The sequence below is a fragment of the Scleropages formosus genome, chromosome 19 (genome assembly GCF_900964775.1).
Source record: "Scleropages formosus chromosome 19, fSclFor1.1, whole genome shotgun sequence".
In the NCBI taxonomy this organism is placed as follows: Eukaryota; Metazoa; Chordata; class Actinopteri; order Osteoglossiformes; family Osteoglossidae; genus Scleropages; species Scleropages formosus.
The window spans coordinates 25,776,506-25,786,449 of NC_041824.1; positions in this window are offsets into that span (position 1 = coordinate 25,776,506).

Sequence of the window (9,944 nt, forward strand, 5' to 3'; positions counted from 1 at the left end):
GGAAAACAGGTGAAAAGAACAACATATGAGTAACATGTATGTATACTGAAGTTATACAAAAATGACCAAAAAGATTTAGAAGTGAGTTGTTTTTCGAGCTTTACGATTATATTGTAAATCACTTATACGAATCAGCCCCCAAATATAGCTTCCCTTATATATAGCCTCCCATTTATTTCTTTATTCATTTATTTATTTTTTTGCCTTTGACTTTCTATTTCATTACATTCACAGCAAGGCACAAAGTTATATTCCTTAGAGAAGACCACTGCTTTAAAACAAACATGTACACAGCACTATAAATCAAAAAACAAAGTTTTGATACTTTTCACAAATTATTTTTCTTTCAATGCAATCTTATTTTTATCCACTAGAAAAACTGTCTGATGTCTGTTTCACTGTTCCTGTATTTATCATTACTTTAAAAAAAATCCTTTCACTTATGCCACTAAATTTCTGCAAAAAAACAACAAATTTTGTAAAAATCTAAATCAAAGATACAAATATTAGACAATAATAGGGAGATAAAAGACATACCACACCATTACATAGAAAGAAAAATGGAGTATGCTACATTTATGCTAACTCAGCATCCCATCTCTGGGCTGAACCAAGCCAAAGGACTTTACATCACATGGCATTTTTCCCTGGCTTGAGACATCCTTTTTTGGGTAATTAATGTGAAGGTGTGAAAGATCATTTGTATTCTGCAATAAATCACAACTTTTAGCACTCTGTATTATCTCTCCCAGCTAAGGTGGAAGTAAGAAGGATGGAATGATTTTTACACCATACCAAGTTCTATAAAAGGAGCTTCCTTTCACACTTCTGAATAATAGTGCTGCTTGATACTCTACCACAGGTGTCCTATGTGTATGATGAGCTATACAATGTTCTGATTACTTCTGGTCTGCACCGCAGAAGTCAAGGGGAAGACTTTACCTCCTAGTGTCCCTTCCCTATTGGGGGAGGAAGCACTGCCTGGAACAGAAAGTGATCACAGCCTCCCTGAGCCACAGGGTCGATATAAATGGAGGGTCAACAAGTTCCATTTGGTACCCAAGTTCAGGACCAAGACCCAGGTACACACAGCTATTTAACTGGTTCACCCAAGGTACACCGGGCTTATCATGAAAAAGAAGTTTGCTTGATCAAGATGACTAAAGAATTAGTGCTCTGTTGGAAATAAAATGAATATTGCTTAAGAAGAAGGAATGAAATGAGTGATGCATTTTCCCCAGTCAAACTACTGACTGATCTGAAGGGTTTATGTACTGGCTCTGGGGGGGCATGATGGTGCAAGCAGGCTTGGCTGGGTCCTGCTCTCTGGTGGGTCTGGGGTTTAAGTCGTGCTTGAGGTGCCTTACGACAGACTGGTGTCTCGTCCTGGGTGTCTCCCCTCCCCCTCCAGCTTTGTGCCCTGAGTTGCCAGGTAAAGCTCTGGCTCGCCGCGACCCCGCTTGGGACAAGCGGTTGTTGACGATGAATGGATAAAACTGAAATTTTGTGTTTGGCTACGCAGCACCACAAACACAGGGTGGAGACACAAATACAGGCTTCTGAGACCTCTGAAATATTGGATTATCCTTCAGGTAAATCTGTTTTATTAATTACATAGAAATGGCAACATCAGGAGCTCAGTTTTCTATTTCATTATATTCAACACAAAGTACATGGGTGTCATACATGTAAGATGCTCCATGCAGGACAGTTACACTGTCTCGGTCTCCAGAAGCCACCGTTTTCCGTAGTGTAGATGCAGTCTTTCCCCTTTGCAGAGTGATTCTGTGTGCCCCAGTTGTGCTGATTGCTTCTGTTCTCCACCGCAGAAGTCAAGGGGAAGACTTTACCTGCTATTGTCTCTTCCCCATCGTGGGGGAAAACACTGCCTGCAGTAGAGGGGGATCACAGCCTCCCTGAGCCACAGAGTTGGTATAAATGGAGGGTCAGCAAGTTCCATTTGGTACCCAAGTTCAGGACCAAGCACCAGGTACACAGAACTATTTTACTGGTTTACCCAAGATACACTGGGCTTATTATGAAAAATGTTTGGTTGATCAAGATGACTAAAGAATTTGTGCCCTGTTGGTAATAAAATGAATATTGCTTAAGAAGAAGGAATGAAATGAGTGATGCATTTTCCCTAGTCAAACTACTGACTGGTCTGAATGGTTTTACAAATAATATCTGAAAAAATAAATAGTTAGCTCTATTTATATTAATCTATAAATATTAGCTCTACTTTAAATTTGTCATTTTAAATAACTAAAATTGAAATCTCGTGTTTGGCTATGCAGCACCACAAAAACAAGGTGGAGATACAAATACAGGCTGCTGAAACCTCTGAAGTATTGGATATTCTTTCAGGTAAGTCTGTCTTATTAATTCCATAGAAATGGCAATGTCAGAAGACCAGTTTTCTGTTTCTTCATATTCACCATTCAACACAAAGTATACGGGTGTCATACATGTAAGATGCTTCATGCAGAAAAGTCACACAGTCTGGGTCTCCAGAAACCACTGTTTTCTGTAGTGCAGATGCAGTCTTTCCCATTTGGAGAATTATGCTGTGTGGCCCAATTGTTCTGATTGCTTCCTTTCTCCACCACAGAAGTCAAGGGGAAGACTTTACCTCCTAGTGTCCCTTCCCTATGGGGGGAGAGAACACTGCCTGGAGCAGAAAGTGATCACAGCCTCCCTGAGCCACAGGGTCGATATAAATGGAGGGTCAGCAAGTTCTATTTGGTACCCAAGTTCAGGACCAAGACCCAGGTACACACAGCTATTTCACTGGTTCACCCAAGATACACTGGGTTTATTATGAAAAAGTTTGTTTGATCAAAATGACTAAAGAATTAATGCCCTGTTGGAGATAAAAGGAATATTTCTTAAGAAGAAGGAATGAAATGAGTGATTTTCCTCAAACTACTGTCAATGGTTTAACAAATGGTATTTGAAAAAATGAATAGTTTTTGTATTGGCTCTACTTTAAATTTGTAATTTTAAATGACTCAAATTGAAATCTCGTTTGGCTATGCAGCTCCACAAAAACAGGGTGGAGAGACAAATACAGGCTGCTGAGACCTCTGAGGTATTGGATATTCCTTCAGGTAAGTCTGTCTTCTTTTGTCATCAGTAAAACAAAGTGACATGTTTTGAAATTGTTTCGTTAGGAAAGTATTCTACAATAATTTCCCTATTAAATGTGTATGAAGTCACAAAGTTAAGTGACCAGTTTCTCTCATTCAGTACATTTGCAGTTTGACACAAAGTTATAGTCATGTACACAAGAGCACTGCTTTTATATGCACCAGTACAGCACATGCTATAAAATATAGCACAGTCTGGTACTTTCATGTTAAATTCATATGCTGTGTGAATTTGTGCATGTGATTGTAGAAGAAAAAGCTAGCCTTTAAAAACAGCGAATGGATGCAGTTTTAAAGTAAATTATGTACAATCACATGCCCACTTTGTGTCTAGAATACTCCATCGCAAGGTAATTCTCTTGGTAGGGAGGGAGCAGTGAGAAGGTAGATATTTCAATCAAAGTCTTTATTGAGCAAGTAATGGATGGCATATCTGAACTGTACATAGAAGGTGAGGGTGAACCAATAAAAAAATCATAACACGTGACACGGTGTATTATCTATACTAGCTAAGGTGGATGTATAAAGACTGTTAACAGCAACAGACCAAGCTCCATAGAAGGAACCCCCCCCTTTCATCCCACTAAATGATGGTTTTCCACCACAGAATTCAAGGGGTGGACTTTACCTCCTAGTGACCCTTACCCATCGTGGGAAGAAACACTGCCTGCAACAGAAAATGACCACAGCCTCCCTCAGCCACAGGGTCGGTATACATGGAGGGTCAGCAAGTTCCATTTGGTACCCAAGTTCAGGACCAAGATGAGGGTAAAAATAACTTTCACTATTTTTTACGCAGCAGACACTGGACTTCATCTGGGCTTATTATGAAAAAAAAACATTGATTGATATGAATTATTTATTTTCTATTAGGAATAAAATGAATATGGGTTAAGGAAATTATGTGTATTTTCCAGTCAAAATACTGACTTTCCAATGAAATTTTTTTTTTTTTTTTTTTTTTTTTTTTTTTTTTTTTTTAGTATTATTATTATTTTTTAATTGTAAATGACTAAGATGGAAATTGTCTGCTTGGTTATGCAGCACCGCAAAACCAAGGTGGAGACACAAAAACAGCCCGCTGAGACTTCTGAAGTGCCGGATTTTCCCTCAGGCAAGTCTTTTCTTCTGTCATCAATAAAATTATTTTCAATAATTTCATTAGGAAAATATGTTTTAAATGTTATTACAATTAAATATCTTCAAGTAGCAAAGTCAAAAGACCAGTTTTTCTGTTTCATTACGTTGACATTCTGGCACAAAATATATTCGCTTACAGAGCAGCACTGCTTTTCTGTGCACCAGTACAGTACACAGTGTGTACCAGAGTGCCACCGTAATACTTGGTACTCCTGTTTTACATACCTATGCTTTCAATTACAATCTGAAGTTGTACATTGGTTTTCCAATATATTTTGACCTTCAGTGTGCACAATTACAGTATATGCTATAGAAGAACTGTAGGTTAAGGATCTTGCTAATTATTTCACGCACATACACACATTGGCTGAAACCGCTTGTTCTGAGTGGGGTCGCAGCGAGCTGGAGCCTAACCGGCAACACAGGGTGCAAAGCTGGAGGGGGGAAGAGACGCACCCAGGACAGGACTCCAGTCCATCACAAGGCACCCCAAGCGGAACTCAAACCCCAGACCTGCCAGAGAGCAGGACCCGGCCAAGCCAGCTGCGACACACACACAGCTCATCCCAAGCGGGGTCGTGGTGAGCTGGTGCCTAACCCGGCAACACAGGGCGTAAGGCAGGAGGGGGAGGTGACACACCCAAGACGGGATGCCAGTCTGTCGCAAGGCACCCCAAGCAAGATTCGAGCTGCAGACCAATCGGAGAGCAGGCCCTGGCCAAACCCGCTGTGCCACTGCGCTCCCCTCACTAATTAGCTAATTCCTAGATTAGCTAACCCCTCGCTAATAGCTAATTAGTTCAATAAATACTAAATAAGTGATTCGGGCATCGGATAAGGGTGCCCCCTGGGCGCCTCCATTTGGAAGTATACCAGGCACGGCCAACTGGGACGAGGCTCCGAGGTCGGCCCAGGACCCGCTGGAGGGATTATATCTCATAGTTGGCCTGGAAACGGTTGGGGATCCCCCAGGCTGAGCTGGAGGAAGTTGCAGGGGACAGGGTGGCTGGGCCTCTCTGCTCTCCCTGCTGCCACCATGACCCTTTTAGAACAAGCAGGACAGAAGATTAATTTATTTAGTCTTCATCTAATAATTAGATTAATTGGATTCTAATAATAATATAATTCTTATAAATAATTAATCTTCAAATTAAATGATTTATCTGTTCTCCAACTCAGAAGTCAAGGGGAAGACTTTACCTCCTACTGTCCCTTCCCCATCGTGGGAGCAAACACTGCCTTCAACAGAAGGGTATCACAGCCTCCCTCAACCACACGTTCAGTATAACTGGAGGGTCAGCAAGTTTCATTTGGTATCCAAGTTCAAGATCCAGACCAAGGTAAATACAATTAACACCCAGCAAACACTTTAATTGGACAAAATTATTAAAGGATTTATTTTTGTTCTGCTACAACATAATATTTGCTTTGCAGTTAAATGCATTTTTCCCTTTTTGAAATGACCTTATCAGCACTGTTCTTTTTTGGTTATCCAGCACTTCAAAAATAGGGTGGAGCCACTAATACAGTCTACTGAGAACACTAATGTATTGTATATTCCTTCAGGTAAGTATAAACTAGTGTATAAACATATGGAATAGTCTGCACAATGAATAACAGAATCAAGCAGCATATATAAGTGTTAAACAGTGCTTGTCATTGTACCTCACCAATTAACTGTTGTATTGAAATAATTATTTTTATAATAGATCAGTATGAGAGATGGTTCTAATGTTAATTGGGTGGTAATATATTGTATATCCTGGTGGAGTCTGGTCCTCAGGAACTGTAACTGGACACCCCAGTTATAGAGTAAATATATATGAATTATTTACTACCATTTCAGCAAACCAGTGCTATTGCTCTTTACATGTTTTTTCCCTGCTCCTCTACTGAGAGAAAGCGCCACCCAGTCATCATCATTTGCAAGAATGTTATCTACCATCTTTCGACGTTTCAGCTGTTTCAAGTGTCATTCCAGGCTCTGATGATTGTTCTTTTTATTTTGACCTCTTCAATCTGTCCTATTGTCAATCTAATTGTAATAATTGATAACCTTCACTAGCTTTGCTGTTTATTCTGAGATTAAATCTGTCTATATTTACATTTATTAAATTAGCAGACGCTTCCTCCAAAGTGATGTACATCTCATAGAAAATATGTGTGCATCACATTAGCATAAAGAGACACTTAGATGCAAATGCACACACTGTCTGAACCGCTTGTCCCACATGGGGTTGCGGGGAGCCGGCGCCTAACTCGGCAACACAGGGCGGAAGGCTGGAGAGGGAGGAGACACACCCAGGACGGGACGCCAGTCCATCGCAAGGCACCCTAAACGGCACTCGAACCCCAGACCCACCAGAGAGCAGGACCCGGTCCAACCCACTGCGCCACTGCGCCACCGCGCCCCCCCCCTTAGATGCACACGCGTGATTCTAAAAGTTTTTTTCGTAGTTACTTTCCACTACATGAACCAAATAGCAATAGCAATTTTTTTACTTTCCACTGTAATTCTAATTTCCACGAGCAGTTTGCTATTTTCCACCATATTAACCAATTTAATACAGTCTAAAGTAACTTTTAAATTATATAAGTGCTATAGATTCTCCTCCTCTAGTTTTAACTTAATGTCAAGACCCCAGTGGGTGAAATCCCTGATGTTCACCATAGGCACCACTCAAGATCCATGCAATTAACCCACTTCACCCGCTTTCAGTTAACCTCATAACCAGGTCCCAGCCCTATAAAAGGCAGTAAAGATACATCGCTAGTTTGTGGATTCTTGATCAGCCTTGTACTGCTTTCTCTGCAACTTTCTAGCAATTCCTGTTGCTCCAGTTACGATTCCAGTGGTGTGTTTCTGTTCCAGTCCAGTCTACACCAGTCTTTCATGATCCAGTCCTGGTCTTGGTTCCAGACATTACAAAATACAATGTGTTGGGATGCGCAAAATACAAGCAGTCCCCGGGCATCAAGCCATTGTGGGGGTACGGTGCCGCAGAGGGCTTGGCTGGGTTCTGCTTTCTGGCGGGTCTGAGGTTTGAGTCCTGCTTGGAGTGCCTTGCGACGGACTGGTGTCCCATCCTGGATGTGACCCCTCCCCCTCCAGCCTTGCGCCATGTGTTGCCGCCGGGTTAGGCTCCGGTTCTCCATGACCCTGCTTGGGACAGGTGGTTTCAGGCTGAGTGCTGTGTGCTGTACAGTAAGTACACAGATGAGGTAGATACATATACATTTATTTACGTTAATTTAGCAAACACTTTTCTCCAAAATGATGTACATCTCAACAATACAAAAAATTCAACAGATGGAGAGATTTGGATTCAGACGTGATTTTTGAGTACAGTCCATTTGTCATATACTACAGTATAAACCAGTGTACATTACACAAGTAGCTGTAGGCTTTTCCATTACTAAACAAATTATTAAACATAACAAACAAATGTATTTATCTGGCACTTATGAAATCAGGAGAGAAGTGAGTCAAACTGGTGAATTTTGAGACCCCTCTTAAATGTAGAGGTATGTGAACAAAAAACAAAAACAGGAAAGCAATTCTCAGCTGTAATAAAGTAACTGGAAAAACAATGCAAAATTAAGAAGTTTTCACTGATTGTTGAAAAGTCTGCGCCTCATTGACTCATGACCCTCTATATCATTGGGGATAAATACCTAACGCTGGGAGCAGTCGGCCCATACCGAACATGGGTACAACTTTTCTAGGGCCATTATTCTGAAAATTTGTAAACTGGGAGTCCGTACACCCCAGTTTACATATATACTGCTCCTCCTGTATATCCTATATATACACACTGTAGTGTATCTGCCATTATTAGCAACATTTGATGAAAACGTGTCAAATACTATTGTTCGTTGTAAGTTGTGTTGATAAAAAATGTCTGCAAAAGCCCTAAATACAAATGTGAAAACAGCCCATGTGCAGCAAGGAGTAAGGGCTCCTTAACTGTATAACCTTTAAATTTCACGTTTCAGTTACCCATTCTTTGAACCAGAATTCTCCCCCTCAAAAAGCACAGTATATGAATATACTTGTGAACACCAAAACTGAATCACAGTTAACCGAAAAACTTGTGATGTGCTGTGGTTTCGGGTTCAGTACAAATCTAGAAAATAACAATTGTATTTACTGTCGAGACTTCAATTTGTATGGTTCACAAGCTCCTTATTTCTTTACACACACTGCATGTGTCAAACAATCTACTGCAGATAATACAAGAGCACTTTTCTTCACAGCCATTTTTCACATACCTTTAAATTGCACTCATCGTGAACTAAACCGTCTTATCTCAAGCCCAAACTTCTGACATCACTCCAAACACTGCTTGGAATGGAATTATAGTCACTATTTGAAACCAGTACGTGTGGCATGACAACCAATTCACAAGCTTTCCTCACAGCTCATGTGTCAAAATGTAATGACATACATAATGTAAATTCAGCAGCTCTCCAAAAATGTGACTTTTGCTGTTTATCCTTACAAAATTAATATAATACTGCGTAAAGGTTGATTGGGCACCATGCACTGCTTTGTTTGTGGTGTCAAAGAAGACACTGAGATGCAAGCGTTATATCACCATGGTGATGTTTTTTGTTGTTACATCAGAGAGGAAGTTGTAACATAAGCACTGTATCACCAAGGTAATTTTTATGACATGACACAGACAACGTCTCTTTATCCATTTGTGAAGGTCTTGTGGTGCAGGTTAAATATTTTCATAATGTCTGATAGGTCCCTTTAAAAAATTGAAAGATATTTTCGATGAATTCTGAAAGGACTATTATAGTGATCAAAAAGGAGGCTGTACCATATTTTTCCAAAGTACAAATAGTTCTTCAAAAAGCGCTTAAGACTTGTAAGTAGTTTTGTTACATTTTTCAGTGATAGTATTTTAAGTTTTGTCTAAATCCAAATTAACAGCAAATTTTTTCCTAATATATGATCTAGACTAACCTATTTCTAGCTCTCCTTTTTAGCTTAATTTTCTTCATTATCTGTATTTATGATGACAAAAAGTTGAATTGTTCTTCCCTTTTTCATAAATAAAAAGATACATAGTTCAGTGCACCCTTCCCCCACCATAAAACCCTCATTATATGGATATTCATTTATCCAGACTTCAAAAATTTGTGCTGCTCATCCCAGTATAAGGACTCCGTCCACAATTGTCTAGACTTGTGTCTGTTAAGTAAACAAAACTCTTGGTAAAATGGCTCAGACAAAACAAACTGATGGAGCTGCCTGCTCATATAGGTTAACAGATCCAGAAAGACGCAGCAGGTGCTAAGGCACATGCATTTGTCACTGAGAGAAGGGGGCAATATCTGCAGAGTGCCCTCTACAAAAGCCAGACTATAAAGGGTCCAGAGGGTCATTCTCATAGAGAAAAGAGGGTAGCCTCTGATGCACTAATCATTGCAGTATTTGAGATAAAAAATGGAGGAGAGACAGGTTGTTGTTAACATGATGGTTTCGTGTTGGTGTAGATTACATGTACTTTCTTGGAAGTCTGCAGGAAAATTTCTAGTAGTCAGAGAGGAGCTGAACAGTCAGGTGATATAAAACGCAATACTGGGTGACAAACTAAAGGAGATGAGAAAGAATAAGGTCCAGTGCATAAGTAACAGGTGTGA